At 43.6% G+C, this 17,326-nt stretch overlaps 1 protein-coding gene across 1 annotated transcript in view; it reads left to right on the forward strand.

Moving 5' to 3' along the window:
• PITPNC1 (phosphatidylinositol transfer protein cytoplasmic 1) overlaps positions 1 to 17,326 on the forward strand; it is a 316,307-nt gene that overhangs the window by 127,853 nt on the left and 171,128 nt on the right. The gene's annotated exons all lie outside the window — the stretch shown is intronic.

Raw genomic sequence — 17,326 nt, forward strand, 5'->3', positions numbered from 1 at the left:
TATTTGTAACTGGCTTTTACCTACTGAAAAAATTTCAATATATTTTAATGTGAAGAGAAACTGCTGAAGAAAAGGAAATGAAGAAAAGGTGAAGTAAGATTTTACACACATTTTCAAATTAGATGATACTAATGTTCCTGGATATACAATCTCTCTGTAGATTTAAGATATTGTTTTTAGTTTAGTTTTTCTTTGTTTTTCAAATCACTGCCCTAATCATGAATTTCAGTCTTTGGAAGAAGGAATGGCCCTGATGGGGTGGGGAAAGCAGTAGTTTTTTCAGGTGTAATTGACTTTTAATTGACAAAAATTTACAAATTTATATTACACAAGCTGAAAGCAATTTTTTTTCCTATTTAAATAATGTATTTGCTATCTGAATGATCATGTAAATTCAGGACAGGATTTGCCTATTTTTATTTTATTATAATAAAACCTCAATTCAAACATCTTATGAATACTTACTATATGCCATGTACTGTGGGTAAACAAGAAAATTTCTTAAATTCTCATTCAATAATTGGAAATAGATTAAATTACACCTATACTAGGAGAGATTTTATGCAACCATTGATAATTTTTGAAGAATATTTAAAGATATGGGAAATGCTGATAATATATTCAGTTAGAAAAAGCACATTTCAAAGTAATATATTCAGTATAATTTTCATCGTATCTAAAAATAAATTCAAAACCAGAATTCAAAACTAGGAAGAATCTGTACCCAAATGTTAACATTGTTTATTTCTGGATTAGTCTTTTAAAAAAGGTTTCCTTATTCTAATTATTCTAGAATGAAAACAAATCGATGTTATAATCGGTTGATAGTGTGGTGGTGGTGGTGGTGGTGGTGGTTTCTTGTAATGACATCGACCTACTCTTTAGGATTGCCAGGAATAGACACAGTCATCCCACTTCAGCGAGTCACTGTGACCTCTTGGAAAAGGTGGGATAGAAGCAGGGCCTTGGCGGGACAGTAAAATATTCATAGATGAATACATAGAAAGAACGACTGAGTCACTGAGCAGAGGAGCCACGCTGAGAACGTGTGCAGAACAGAGCAGGCATGCAGCCGGTAACCAGGGTGGATGATGCTGAGACTAGGGTGGGTATGAGTCAAGGCCGAGTCCGAGAGCTGCAAAAACTTTGGAGAGGAGTTCATATGTTGCTGTGTACATTGGAGAAAATCATTAAACGTTTTAGATTTGCAGTGAGATTTAGATCTGTCTGGCCGGGCGTGGTGGCTCACGCCTGTAATCCTAGCACTTTGGGCGGTAGAGGCGGGTGGATCACTTGAGGTCAGGCGTTCAAGACCAGCCTGGTCAACATGGTGAAACCCTGTCTCTACTAAAAATACGAAAATTAGCCGGGTGTGGTGGCACGCACCTATAATCCCAGCTACTTGGAGGACTGAGGCAGGAGAATCACTTGAACCGGGAGATGGAGGTTTCAGTGAGCTGGGATTGCACCACTGCACTCCAGCCTGGGTGACAGAGGGAGACTTGGTCTCAAAAAAAAAAAAAAAGAGTAGAACTGTGTTATTGAAGGCTGGGAGACCAGGGACAGGAGAGCATTTAGGAGGTGTGCTCCTGGTTTCTTCTTTCTCTGACTGGTCCTTCTCAGTGACCTTCCTGGGTTTTTCTTCCTTCCCCTACCCCTTCATTGTTGGTAATCCTGGGTACTGTTGAGTGCCCATCACTTCGTGGCTTCACTGACCATCCGAATGCTGTGGTTTTCCAACCCTAAGCTGCAACCTGCATCTCTTTCCTGGGCTCCAAACCAGGATATGTTTAAACATGTCCAGGTCACCTAGTTGTCCCCGGAATCCTCAACCTCACAGGAAGCTATTTTTTCCAAAGTCTGCTCCTCTTCCTTCTATATCTAATTCCCAAGCATAATCTCTGTTCTCCCATCCTACCAGTTATGCAGCCAGAAAATGGAATGTCCTCATGAAATTTGCAAAGCTGTTACCAGAAAGGGGCCCTGATCCAGACCCCAAGAGAGGTTTCTTGGACCTCAGGCAAGAAAGAATTCAGGGCGAGTCCACAAAGTGAAAGCAAGTTTATTAAGAAAGTAGAGAATAAAAGAATGGCTACTCCATAGACAGAGCAGCCTGGAGGGCTCCTGGTTGCCCAGTTTTACGGTTATTTCTTAATGATGTGCTAAACAAGGGGTGGATTATTCATGCCTACTCTTTTAGACCATATAGGGTAACTTCCTGATGTTGCCATGGCATTTGTAAACTGTCATGGCTCTGGTGAGAGTGTAGCAGTGAGGACGACCAGAGGTCACTCCTGTCGCCATCTTGGTTTTGGTGGGTTTTGTCTGGGTTCTTTACTGCAAACCTGTTTTTTTATGACCCGTATCTCGCGCCAACCTCCTGTCTCATCCTGTGACTTAGAATGCCTTAACTGTCTGGGAATGCAGCGCAGTAGGTCTCAGCCTCATTTTACCCAGCCCCTATTCAAGATGGAGTTATTCTGGTTCAAACGCCTCTGACAAAAAGACAAATATTCTATGATTCCACTTAGCTGAGGTACCTTGAAGAGGCAAATTCATAGAGCCAGAAGGTAGAATGGTGGTTGCCAGGGGCTGGAGGGGAGGGAAATGGGAAGCTGTTGTTTAAAGAGTGTAGAGTTTCAGTTTGTGGTAATGGAACTAGAATGTTGTGAAGTAGTGATGGCTGCACGACATTGTGGTTATACTTAATGCACCGATTGAATACTTAAAAATGGTTAAAATGGTAAATTTCATGTTATGTATATTTTACCATAATTTAAAAATAAAAATAGGCCGGGCATGGTGGCTCACGCCTGTAATCCCAGCACTTTGGGAGGCTGAGGTGGGTAGATCACATGAGGTCAGAAGTTCGAGACCAGCCTGACCAACATGGTGAAACCCCGTCTCTACTAAAAATACAAAAACTAGCCGGGTGTGGCGGTGCACACCTGTAGTCCCAGCTACTCGGGAGACTGAGGCAGAATCGCTTGAACCCAGGAGATGGAGGTTTCAGTGAGCCGAGATCATGCCACTGCACTCCAGCCTGGGAGACAGAGTGAGGATGAGACCCGGGAGTCTTTATCCACAAGGGCGGCAGCACAGGTTGCTAACTGCACAAGGTCGCCCTCTTGAGTAGTGCAGGGCTTGAGGTATTAGAGAGGGTTTAGTTTTAAAAATAAAATAGGTTCACGCCTGTAATCCCAGCACTTTGGGAGGCTGAGGCGGGCAGATCACGAGGTCAGGAGTTCGAGACCAGCCTGGCCAATATGGGGAAACCCTGTGTCTACTTAAAGTAAAATAAAATAAATAGCTGGGCGTGGTGGTGTGTGCCTGTAATCCCAGCTGCTCGGGAGGCTGAGGCAGAAGAATCGCTTGAACCCAGGAGGTGGAGGTTGCAGTGAGCCAAGATTGTGCCACTGCACTCCAGCCTGGGCGACAGAGCAAGGCTCCATCTCTAAATAAAATTAAGTTAAAAATAAATAAATAAATAAAACCTGTTCAACTGGGTTTGACTCAGGTTTTCCTCAGACTTATTTGACTGTGGTTCCCTCTGATCGAAAGAAAAAAATGCTTTAAAGTGTAACGTATATCACATCCTTTCCGTGTTAGAAACACACACTTTGGGGAACATTCCCACATACTTAGGGGTGGGGAGGAAGAATCAACTTCCTGAATGTATTAACTCAGAGAAATATTATTAGAAATGGTGACTGAGTTTTTATTTGGGGGAATTTTGGGTCAATTCGTCTTCTCTGAGCAAGCCTAATGACGTCATTTCTGTGAATGTATTTGGAGCTCTGAAACACTTTAGCCTGAAAAGAAACGTCTAGAACACAGCCCGCTCAAATTGGAGACCAATTGACTTCAATGAGTCTTAAGTACACAATCTGCTGCCTTTATGCAGAGGTTTAGAAATTATTTTGGAAAGATAGGAGGTTCCTCCTATTGGGAGGCTTCCAGTCAGTATCTCAGATCTCTAAGTGCTGAAACACTTGAAGCTGAGCACAGGGAATTGGGTGAGTAAAGGGAAAGTGAAATAGACAGCCTTGGGCAACACATTTGTCCTGCCTTCCTCTGCCCCAGGTCCTAGACTAATCTGGGTCTAAGGCAGGAGTTGCTTAAGAGACTCAGCCCGCACAGTGGCTTCAATGGCTTTCACCCTGTCTGCGGATCTGGGAATCAGAGCCCCCTCGGGCTTCTTTGACCAACGTGTGACCCACTTTCAGGACACCCCGAACCTGCCTTGTCACTAATCCCTGCATCCAGAGTTGATGTGTGGACCCCTTTCCTTCTCTCCAAGACCCCTATTCCTAACAGCATTCCTGCCCCTCTTTAGACCCCTGGGCTGGCTTTTGTTTTGGTTGCCTTTCTGAGTTCCTTCTTCAGAAGCCTCTCTAACACCTCAAGCCCTGCACTACTCAAGAGGGCGCCCTTGTGCAGTTACCAGCCTGTGCTGCCGCCCTTGTGGATAAAGACTTCCGGGTCCCATCCTCATTCTACCTTCCCCACTACTCAGGGATTGGAATCCTGCCTTGAAATTTCAGCATTAGGTCCCCTTTTCCATGCCAGCTTATTATTTCTTCTGCTTAAAAAGTGCATGTTCCTTATGAAAACTTCAAACCTCATAGAAGTAGCTTTCCCACAATTATCTCTTAGGTAATTGCCATTAACAATGGACAATATATGTTTTTTAGATCTTTCTTTTTCTATTCATATGAGTACATGTTTGCATTTTAGCAGAACTCCTGCTATGCCTACTGTTTTGCAGCTTACTTTTTTCCCCCATGCAATTATGCATCTAGGGCGTCTTTCCATCTTGGCAAGGAGAGCTCTATTTCATGATTTAATAGCTGCATTGTATTTCATTATTTGGATGTACCATGATTTATCTAACGGGTCCTATTGATGGACAATTGGAGTTTTTCCAGCTTTGTTATTGCATATAATGTAGACATGAATAATCTTAAGCATATATATCTTTGCACAATTGCAAAAGGGTTTCTCTAGGATAAATTCCTAGGTAGAGTAGCTAGGTCGAATTGTGAGAACATCTTTAATTTTAATAGATGTTGCCAAATCATCTTCCTAAAGGACTTAACCATTTTGCTCTTCCACCACATTGAGGACCCAGGTTGGTTCCCTTCACCTCGTCAATACTGGCTAGCTTGTTTTTTTTCTTTTTGAGACAGAGTCTTGCTCTATCACTAAGGCTGGAGTGCAGTGGTGCGATCTTAGCTCACTGCAACCTCCACCTCCCGGGTTCAAGTGATTCTCCTGCCTCAGCCTCCCGAGTAGCTGGGATTACAGGCACTCACCACCACGCCCAGCTAATTTTTGTATTTTTAGTAGGAACGAGGTTTCAGCATGTTGGCCAGGCTGGTCTCGAACTCCTGACCTCAAGTAATCCACCCACCTCAGCCTCCCAAAGTGCTGAGATTACAGGCATGAGCCATTGCACCCAGCCTGGCTACCTTTTTAAATTTTTAATACTCTGATAGATGGGGAATGTTTTAGTTTACATTTTAAAAATTCGTTTTGCAGGTCCTCCCATTGCAAAACTCTAGGGTGATACTGATTACTTGAGTTTGAACGTTTTCATATGTTAATTGGCCATTTGTATTTCTTCTCTAAATTTCTGCCTAGGCTTCTGCTGATGATGCACTTGAATTTCACATTGCTGTTCTCTGCTTGCCAGGATGGAAAATCGATTCCTTCCCTTCAGACCTGCCCCTCCCCGCCCCAAGGCTAGAGAGTGATGTCCAGCTCAGAATTTGGGGTGACAAAGACCCACATTGACTCCCAGCTACTCCACTAGTCTGTGACCTTGGATAATTTACTTCACCTCTTTAGGTCCCAGTTTTCTCATATGAAAACCAGACTTGGGGGTCAGGTGCAGTGGCTCACACGTATAATCCCAGTACTTTGGGAGGCCAAGGCGGGCGGATCATTTGAGGTCAGGAGTTCGAGACCAGCCTGACCAACAGGGTGAAACCCCATCTCTACTAACATACAAAAAAATTAGCCAGGCGTGGTGATGGGTGCCTGTAATCCCAGCTACTCAGGAGGCTGAGGGAGGAGAATCGCTTGAAACCTGGTAGGCGGAGGTTGCACTGAGCCGAGATCACGTCACTGCACTCTAGCCTGGGCGACAGAGTGAGACTCTGCCTCAAAAACATAAAGCTGGACTTGGAAGATCAGAACTGTTAGGCTCTATTCTCCATTCTCAGGCACCCTGAACTTGCTTTTAGAGTATTTATGTCTTATTATCATTTTTTGTTTATGTATTGATTTCTCTTACTAGAATCTAAGCTTCTTGATCACAAGGACTATATTATCCATCCTCACATCTTTGGTGTCCAGGATATAATGGTGTTCAATAAATATTTTCCAATGCAGTCAATTTTTTTTTTTTTTGAGACAGAGTCTTGCTCTGTTGCCCAGGCTGGAGTGCAGTGACGTGATGTCTGCTCACTGCAAGCTCTGCCTCCCGGGTTCATGCCATTCTCCTGCCTCAGTCTCCCAAGTAGCTGGGACTACAGGCGCCCGCCACGACGCCCGGATAATTTTTTTGTATTTTTAGTAGAGACGGGGTTTCACCATGTTAGCCAGGATGGCCTCCATCTCCTGACCTCGTGATCTGCCCACCTCGGCCTCCCAAAGTGCTGGGATTACAGGCGTGAGCCACCGCGCCCGGCCCAATGCATTTGATTTTTAAGAATTTTATTGACTTTTTTACCATAAGAAAAGCTGCGTTCTAGGTGCTATGAGAATACAAAAAATATTTAAAATGTAGTTCATATCTTAGTTGGGGAGATAAGCTCGATCACTTATTCATATGTCTGGAGTTATCTAAGCTCCAGCCAGCTTGGCAGTCTCTGAAAAGATAAAGTCAAGTTGTGTACCCCACACTCAAGTGGCTTCCAATCTAGTAGGGGAGACAGATATAAAATAAGCACAACATAATGGGATGTACACAATCATATAGAAATCACTTCTAATAATTATTAAAAATATATAGTAAGGCCAGGCATAGTGGCTCATGCCTATAATCCCAGCACTTAGGGAAGCTGAGGCAGGTGGATCACCTGAGGTCAGGAATTAGAGATCAGCCTGGTCAACATGGCAAAACCCCATCTCTACTAAAAATACAAAAATTAGCCAGGCATGGTTGTGGGCAACTGCAATCCCAGCGATTTGGGAGGCTGAGGCAGGAGAATAGCTTGAACCCAGGAGGCAAAAGTGAGCTGAGATCCCGCCACTGCACTCCAGCCTGGGCGACACAGGAATACTCTTTATCTATATCTATACCTACATATATATGTGTGTGTGTATATATGTATATACATATATGTATATATACATATACTCTTTTTACTCTGTGTGTGTATATATATACTATATATACATATATATACTATATAGTAAAAAATAAATAGCTAAAAACAGTCACAGAAGAATTATCACAAAGCAGTTCATGACTTGGTAGTTGCCAAGTGGGAGTAAAGCTCACCTTGCACTTAATGCGTTCTAGGAGTCACTAAGGGCACAGGAAGAAGAGACTGCTGGAAGGGGCCTTTCCCGTGAAATCAGTGAGTGGTCACGTGCATATCAGTACAGCAAAGACCGAGAAGGCTTTCAGGAAAAACTTGTTGAATTCTATTTGACCTAATGTCGCCCACATTCGTTTGACTGTGAAGCTCTTTTCCTCCCACTGCTTAGCATCCTATGGATCTATCATTCTTTAAAATCGTTACGGGAAATGCTGATGTAGATACCATTTGTAGTTAGATAGTGGCTCTTGACCTCTTTGGAACATGGGCCTTTTGAGAAATAGATGGTCGAAGGGGATTGTGCACAATTCCTGTGCTCCTCAAAGCCTACCCAAGACCCGCCTCCATGATCAGGGAAAGCAACGAAGAGAAAAAAAAAAAAAATCCCAGGTAGTGGGGTTGTCTGTGTAGGTCAGATAGAAGAGGGTAGAAGATACGGAGCTTGTTTACTGCTGGGCAGTTGACTGTGAGGGAGAGATCGTGTAGGGAAGAGGGGACACCAACTGTCGAAGACCTTAAATACTTGGAATATTTGGTGTAGAATTCACGGATTTTTTGTTTCTGTTTTTGTTTTGAGACGGAGTCTCGCTTTGTCTTCCAGCCTGGAGTGCAGTGGCTCAATCTCAGCTCACTGCAACCTCTGCCTCCCGGGTTCAAGCAGTTCTTCCTGCCTCAACCTCCCGGGTAGCTGGGATTACTGGCGCCCACCACCACACCCAGCTAATTTTTGTATTTTTTAGTAGAGACAGGGTTTCACCATGTTGGCCAGGCTAGTCTTGAACTCCTGACCTCAGTTGATCTGCCTGCCTTGGCCTCCCAAAGTGCTGTTACAGACGTGAGCCATCGTGCCTGGCCAAATTCACAGTTGTTGATAATTAATCAACTGTGAAAGTCAAGGGAAGCCTGGTGCGGTAGCTTATGCCTGTAATCCCAGCACTTTGGGAGACTGAGGCAGGCATATCACCTGAGGTCCGGAGTTTAAGACCAGCCTAGCCAACATGGTAAAACCCCATCTCTACTGAAAAATACAAAAATTAGCCCAGCGTGGTGGCATGTGCCTGTAGTCCCAGCTACTCTGGTGGCTGAGGCACGAGAATCACTTGAACCTGGGAGGTGGAGGTTACGGTGAGCCGAGATTGTGCCACTGCACTCCAGCCTGTGTGAGAGAGCAAGACTCTGTTTCAATTAAAAAAAAAAAAAAAAAAAAAGTCAAGGAAGATGCCCCAGTCAAAGATGACTTTGCCAACAGATACTGGAGTCATAGTTAGGATTATTTACAGAAATAAAATCATGGAGCTAAAACTTCAACACATGAAAACCTATGATACGATCGTGTTGAAATGCACCAGGTTGCCTTTATTAACTAGTGCTCGGTCTCCCAACTGAAAATTCATTTTAAGAATTGAATTTGCCATCTAACCGGGCATCCTACCTTGAATGGTTAAAAATCAGATTTGTCTGATTTCTAATTTTAGAAGGAACCAGGCTGACCTTCATTCCGCTGTTGCTAACTGGAGCCCTGTTACCTGGGTGACTAGATTTACAATATGTCAGTATGCAAATACCATCTGCCCAAGAGGAGAAAGGGAAGAAAGGCCTTCTTCCTCTAGGGGTTGTCAGCAGTTCTGGAAACGTCTTCCTCTGGGAATGGGGAGGAAAGCATGCCCAAGAGAAGGAGAACAGGGAAGAAGACGTGCTGATTCATTTCTAGAGCCTCTCCCTCATTCTCTTCCCACAGAGGAGTTTGTGGTCTGCCTTACGGACAGTCCTTAATGTATATCATTAGGATATAGACAGGAACTTAGATTGTACATTTCTCCTGGTAGAGTGAGCAAAAGGAGTAGTATACATCACTTCAGTGGATCACAAAACACTTAGATTCAGATAACTGGAATGGCTTAATGAACACTTTGAATATGCGATTCTTGCCTCCCCGAATGCCATTAGGAATCTAATTTCCAACTGGTAAGAGAGTGTGGGCTGGGCGTGGAGCCTTTGTTGGACGAGCTCTGAAGAAGGGTGAAAAGAAGTGGATATTCCAGCTTATTTTCCTACACTTGAGGTTGACTGGGCAAGCGGAAGGGATTTTTCTCCCACAGAATATCTATATTCAGCACTTGTCCCGAGTATTGTTTCAGGCGAGGGCTTGGAATCACATTTGGAAACATTCAAATCCAAAGGCAGGGACGTTCTGCTTTCCTTTTCATGAAATAACTGTCACATCAGCTGTCAGCTGCAGGAATCTCTCCCACCCACGCATTTTGTGAGTCCAAATTAGGTGGACTAATTAATTGTAATTTTTACTTTCAAGTCTCAAGGACTTTGATGGGCGGCTGTGCTTCCTTTCATGGTTGTGTGCAGGAATTTATGTAGGAGGAAGACCTTCTAGGAGCAGGACCGAGGATCTCAGGCTCTTGGCTTCTGATTTTGTCCCCCGGATTACTTCCCCTGTGACCTCTCCTCTTTTTGCTCTCCTTGGCTCTGCTGTCTCTCATCTCTTTGGTAAAAAAGAACTCGTCTTACCATCAACCTGAAACTGTCAGCAGCATGCAGGAGGGAGTAGTCACTTTACTTACTGTGACATTTTCATCACCTAGCCTTTTTTATCTGCATGTCAAGCAAGTGGCCGAGGAGATTAATGCCTGAGTGCATGCTGGAGCTAGACAGGCTGGGTTCAAGTCCCAGCTCTACTACTCACTACCTGGGTGACGTTGGGCAAGTGACTTAACCTCTGTGCATCAGTTTATTCATTTGTCAAATAGGGGTTAAAAACACTACCTTCCTCATTGCGTTGTTGAGGATTAAATAGTATAAATATTTTAGAACTGTGCTGAACCTATAGAAGCCAGGGCTCTGTGTGGCAGCTTTTAAGATTACTTCTGTGATGCATCTGCAGGGGTCCTGGTGAGGTAATGAAGTTTTGCTGTGAGCAAGTACATTTTCAGAGCTTGCTTGCAGGCAGTGACCTCCCCATTCCTTCTTGCCATGCTAGTTTCTTTTTTGAGATGAAATATAGCTTAGTCGCCCAGGCTGGAGTGCAGTGGCCCCATTTTCACTGCAACCACCTCCCAGGTTCAAGCGATTCTCCCACCTCAGCCTCCCAAGTAGCTGGGATTACAGGCGCCCATCACCACGCCTGGCTAGTTTTTGTATTTTTAGTAGAGATGGGCTTTTCGCCATGTTGGCCAGGCTGGTCTCGAACTCCTGACCTCAGGTGATCCATCTGCCTCAGCCTCCCAAAGTGCTGAGATTACAGGCATGAACCACCACGCCCAGCCATGCTAGTTTCTATTCATGCACAGATGAAGCCTAATTTTCCATGTGGCACAACCCCCTAACAACAGTACCCCATGCTGCTCTGTTCCTAACCCCTTGCAGCCTTTCTGCCAATGCTGTGAAATTAGCATATTTGGACATGAGGTCTTAGCTTCTCACGCTAGTTGTATGTAATGTGAAGCTCAGCTCTTTGTTGTCCTCAAAGAATAATGACAAGATGCCACGTGGCTGGAGAGCCGCCTGTGGTCGTTGTTCAGTGGATGATGTGCCCAAGTGCATAAAACAGTGACTTGGACAACCACACCTGTCCTTTAGCTTACTCTTAAAGTCAACTTATTTGGCTCTCTTATTGCTGTACATAACTTAAAACCATCAAAAGAAAGTATGAGATGCTGCAGCTGCTATGGAGCAAAGTCTGACAATTCCTCAAAAGGTTAAACATGTTGATACCATGTGACCCAGTAATTCCACATCCAAGACAAATGAAAACATACTTCCTCAAAAGACTCGCACACAGATGCTCATAACAGCATTATTCGTAATAGCCACAAGGTGGAAACCACCCAAATTTCCATCAACCGATGAATGGATAAACAAAATGTGGTATATCCTTAAAATGGAATATTATTTAGTAATGAAAAGGAAGTACTGATTCATGCTAAACATGAATGAATCTTAAAAACATGTTAAATGAAAGGAGTCAGTGACAAAAGGCCATGTATTTTATGATTCCATTGATATGAATGTTCAGAATGGCCACATCCGTAGAAACAGAAGGTAACTTAGTGGTTGCTGGGGCTGGGAGGAGAAGAGAATGGAGGATGACTGTTAGCGGGTATGGAGTTTCTTTTGGAGATGATGAAAATGTGGAATTGGATAGCGGTGATGATTTCACAACCTTGTGAATATACTAAAAGCCACCAAATTGCGTATTTTTTTCAAAAAGTATGGGAAACATGTATATGTTCAACTACAGAGCTTAAAGTCATCTTTAAGATTACTTTTTCAACAGTAGCTGTCACCTAAAATAGAATAAAAAGTGACTTGATCTGCCAGCAAAACATGAAAAATGCAAATGATCAAGAATGGCTTTTTCACCCCAAATTGTTGGATATAAATTATGTACATGCAATTTGTAAGTAAGCTCTGTGGGACTCGGTTGCCTTCTATGTTGCGATTCTGTAATTTACTACATTCCTGGACGGGCCATCAAAATAATACTGAAAGCAGCTTCTGTAACAGAAATAGAAGTGCTTTTTCAGGTCATGCCTACCACCACTCCTGGGTTCCCTAAGGTAATAATTCATAGCTACCTCTTTGTGGTGCCCTTACAAATAGTGATTTAACTGTTTGTAAAGGTGTTTGGACCTTTTTGACGTTAAAGAGACTTACTGAATGAAACTTATCTTACGTTTGCAACCAGAATATTTCCAGGGGACACCTTCCAGCCCCCTAAAAATTAACCATCTTAGCTTATCAGTGTTTAATCGGGACCCTACTGGTTGACTGTTCTGGTTTAATTAAATAATGGGGTTGAAATCCCTACCCGGGCTGTCTCAGTACTTATTTGGAAGAAGGATGTGAAATACCCAAGCACCACCTAAAATGGACTTTGCAAGAATAAGTGGTCCAAGAGAGAACCTAGAGTTGACCTTAAAACATCCTGTAATCATGCCACACCTGTTAGGATGGCTGTTATCAAAAAAAAAAAAAAAAAAAAAAAGGAAAATGATGGACCAGCCATAGTGGCTCATACCTGTAATCCCAATACTTTGGGAGGCGAGGCAGGAGGATCAGTTGAGACTAGCCTGGGCAACATAGCAAGACCCATCTCTACAATTTTTTAAATTAGCCAGGCATAGTGCTGTGTGCCTGTAGTCCCAGCTATTCCAGATGCGGAAGTGGGAGGATCGCTTGAGCCCAGGAGTTTGAGGCTGCAGTGAGCTATTTCACACCACTGCACTGTAGCCTGGGTGACAGAGCAAGGCCCTTTCCCTAAAAGTATTTTTAAATATAAAACAAGTGTTGGTGGAGATGTGGAGAAATCAGAACCCCCCTGCACTGCTGGTAGGGATGTAAAACTGTGGAAAACAGTTTGGTGGTTACTCAAAAAGTTCAACATAGAATTACCAAATGATTGAGCAATTCCACTTCTAGGTCTGTACTCAAAATAATGAAAAGCAGAGACTCAGATACTTGTATACTCATGTTCACAGCAGCATTCTTTTTTTTTTTTTTTTTTTTTTTTTTTTTGAGATGATGTATTGCTCTGTCCCCCAGGCTGGAGTGCACCGGCACGATTTTGGCTCACTGCAACTTCCACCTCCTGGGTTCAAGCGATTCTCCTCTTTCAGCCTCCCAAGTAGCTGGGACTACAGGCGTGTGCCACTACACCTGGCTAATTTTTGTATTTTTTGTAGAGACAGGGTTTCACCATGTTGGTCAGGCTGTTCTTGAACTCCTGACCTCAAGTAATCCTCTTACCTTGGGCCTCCCAAAGTGCTGGGATTACAGGTGTGAGCCACCGTGCCCAGACAGAAGATAGAGTTTTTTTAAATGTAGCAATTCCTGGAAATGTATCAAACTTACTGTTTTCCCTGTCTTCACTGACTACCTCAGGAGAGCAGGAGTTGACACCCATTTGCTTTCTTCAATCTGTTATCTGCTTCTTTTTACCAAGGAAGAAACACTCTTAGGCCAACCATGGCCTCCCTGGCACCAGCCACACACCCTCTCTGGCTACAAATGCCATCCATGCCTGTGGAACCTGGGGCTTCTAAGTAGGGTGAGCAAAGATGCTGGAACTTTCCAAGTCTCAATCCACATATATAATTTGGTTATAACTCTCTCCCAGTCTTGCTAGGTAGTTACCAGAACCCCAAAACCACTTGCCAAGCCAGCTAGCATTTAAGTAAGCAGAGGAGTCTGGTGATCCTCAAATATCACTGAGATCTTGTTTGTCTAGGCATGAAGTGCCTTGAATAACTCTTTCAAAACATGAAGAACTCCCGTTGTTCAATTGTACCTGAAGCAGCAAGTGCTTCTCTTTGCATTCCCTTTACCCTCTGTTCTCAGAAGGTCTCAAAGACGCTGAAACTAATTGCTGTCATTCCTGAAAGATTTCTGCTTTTAAGTGGTACTGCGGCTTCCCTTGATGCTACCAGCCATTTTCATTAAGGATTTCATAAAGGCTTGACTGACAGGTGCATTAGGCTTCACAAACAACGGTTCTTTTCATTCTGGAAAGGCCTTGCTACCTTGGTAGTGGATGGACCTCTCTGCCGGGAAGACCTGTTTATGGGGCTAAGGTTACGGAGATGACAAAGGGGTCACAAGCGGATGGCGCAGGATACGTTTCCTGGGAAAGCTCTATCTTGATTTTCCCCCTTTTTGGTCTTGTGATTGACTGTGGGTTTATGTTCTGTAGTAAACACAAGAGCCTTGATTGCTCACTAAAGGTCAGACTTGTCAGCAAACCTCTCCATTAACTTGAGTTGCGATCGGTTTCACATTTCCTGGCAAACTGTTAGAGACCTCTGATGAATGCATCGGTTTCCTTCAGTCTTTTGTCTTCAAGGCAGAAACGCTCAAGAAATCCCCCCTCTTCACCAGACACCAAGCGTATCTTGTTTGCAGCTCTGCATCCAGCATCTACAGGGCTTGGCATACACGTGAAATGCATGTTGAATGATGAACCAGAGTGCACAGGACCCTTAAGAACTGATACCATCTCCACAGCCAACGTGTGAAGAAATCCCATGTTCTGCTTCTAGAGCCAACTGCCCTTGTGGTTTTGAGTTAAGTTCTGGCAGTTCCTGCCTTTGGTCTCTTAATCGTTCTTCATGGGCTCCCACTAATGGCTAATTTGCTCAGCTTGTCATTTATAAATACAAGGACATGACACCCACTGCCTTAGCCAGTGCTTATAAAGTAGCCTATAGTGCTGCATGGTATCATCTTGGCTTTTCAATTTATGAGTCGAGTGAATTCTCGGGGCTCGAACATCACCCCTAAAAGCGAGTCAGTGTTGGAAGAAGCGGCAAAATATACATGCACTCTTACTTGCGTAGACTGTGAAGACTATTGTTACTCTCCTGTACTCAGTCGAGTAGATTATTCTCCTCCATGGTCGAGTGCCCTTGAGACGATTTGCGCAGTCTTACAGCAACCGCAGGGATAGAGGTTGTGCTGGCACCAGCACGAAGCATAGCCTGAGCCCTTCCCTTCGAGTTCAGTTGCTCTATTTCTATTCAGTTCAGTCCAGAACTTAGGATGGGTTAAGCATCAGCATCCAATACAGTTTATATTAGTTTGTCACAAAAGGGGGATTTTTTTGAATTAAGTGTTGATAACCCAGCTTCTTCTTACATCTTTTTATCAGCTTTTTCATTCCCATACCCTGGCATAATGACACAGGTATTACGTAAACAAGACACCTCCGAGGGCTGCTTATAAAAACTCAAGAGAGAAGATAAATATGTGATGATGCACTGATATCCTGAAATATGAGCTGCAGGTTTGTGTTTTCTTTGTGGGATCGGATATTGGTTTTCATGGTTTATTGACCTGCCTGAGAGACATCTGACAAAACACCCAAGAACTTTACACCTTTTTTTTTTTTTCTTTTTTAACCTTCCTGTCTACATGGAGAAATCTACACATTGAATCACAGGGCTTGGAAGACTGAGGGCTTAGCCAGTCATGTTCTCAACTTGGGCAGAACCCAAATCAGATCCAGCTGTTGGAGGTAAAAATACACGCTGCTTTCCCAAAGGAAAAAGGAATTGGAATTGGTCTCGCTGTAGAGTTACTCTCGGGCAGAACTTCGGGATAAGGAGCAACTGGAGAGGGTAGACGGTGAATGTGATGTTCATGTGACATTCATGTTCATTGAGGAATGTGTTCTCATTGAGACCGGATCAGAACACATTTGGGTTCAGTTAATTACTCTTTCCTTTCTGCTGGGTCTTTGTCTGCAACATGGCCCACGTAGTCAGTACCTTGTTCCATGGGAGCATCACCGACGGGAATCCTCCAGAATGGTCGTATATTAAAGACCTCTCGGGCTGGGTGTGGTGATTCATGCCTGTAATCCCAGCACTTTGGGAGGCTGAGGCAGGTGCATCACTGAGGTCAGGAGTTCAAGACCGGCCTGACCAACATGGTGAAACCCTGTCTCCACTAAAAATACAAAAATCAGCTGGGCGTGGTGGCACACGCTTGTAATCCCAGCTACTCAGGAGGCTGAGGCAGGGAAATTGCTTGAACCCAGGAGGTGGAGATTGCAGTGAGCCAAGATCACACCACTGCATTCCAGCCTGGGCGACAGAGTGAAACTCCGTCCCCCACCACCCAAAAAACAAAGACATCTAGGCTTAGGGCACAACAAGCAAAGAACTCCCCTGGCATGGCAGGAATCAGGGAATCTCATGGAACATTGTTTCTCCGGGGAGTCTTTTTAGATTTCTCCTAGTCTTCTAGGCTCAATACCTTTCATGAAGCTTCTAAACCAAAGGTTCATCAAATAGAAATAATTTTAAAAATATTTCATAATAAACTTTAATAATTTTTTTCATAATCATAAAGTAATTGTTAGATGGTTACCTTGAGGCATGAGCCATACTCACTGAAAAATGACAAGTTCTGAGCCTTTTTCATTGTGATCAAATATACATATCATAAAATTTACCATTTTAATCTTTTTTTGTTTGTTTGTTAATGGGGGTCTCATTTTGTTGCCCAGGCTGGAGCGCAGTGGCATGATCATAGCTCACTGCATTGCAGCCTAGAACTCCTAGGCTCAAGCGATCATCCCACCTCAGCCTCCCGAGTAGCTGGGACTACAGGCGTGTGTCACCATGCCCAGCTGATTTTTTATTTTTTTGTTTTTTGTAGAGACAGCGTCTCCCTATATTGTCCAGGCTGGTCACCAACTTCTGGGCTCAAGCTATCCTCCCACCTCAGCTTCCCAAAGCACTGGGATTACAGGCATAGACTACCATGTCTGGCCCACTGTAACCAATTTTAAGTGTATATTTCAATGACATTCAGTACATTCACATTGTTGCAAAACTGTCATCACCATCTACCTCCAGAAGCTTTTTTTTTAATCATCCTAAACTGAAATGCTGTACCCTAAACACTCCATTACCCACTCTTTCCAGCCCCTGGCAGCTACCGTTCCACTTTATGTCTCTTCGAACTTGACAGTTCTAGCTGCCTCATCTAAGTGGAAATTCTCAAGCTTTTTATAATTCTTATGGGAAGTAGTCAATCTGACTGCCGTCTAATGAAATTTTTACAGAAGGAAAAGATAGTTTTGAGCAGATGGTCAAGTTTCCTTTGGTTTTGGCATTGTGCAAGTATATGGCAGTTGCTTCATTCTCTTATACTTTCTGGAACCCGCAGCATAACAGGGATATGAATGAAACAGATCTGCAAGTCACAGACATGCGGCCAAGTAGAAGGAGCAGTGGCGAGGGCAGTTGGTGTACAGTTTT

The sequence above is a fragment of the Macaca fascicularis genome, chromosome 16 (genome assembly GCF_037993035.2).
Source record: "Macaca fascicularis isolate 582-1 chromosome 16, T2T-MFA8v1.1".
Taxonomy (NCBI): Eukaryota; Metazoa; Chordata; class Mammalia; order Primates; family Cercopithecidae; genus Macaca; species Macaca fascicularis.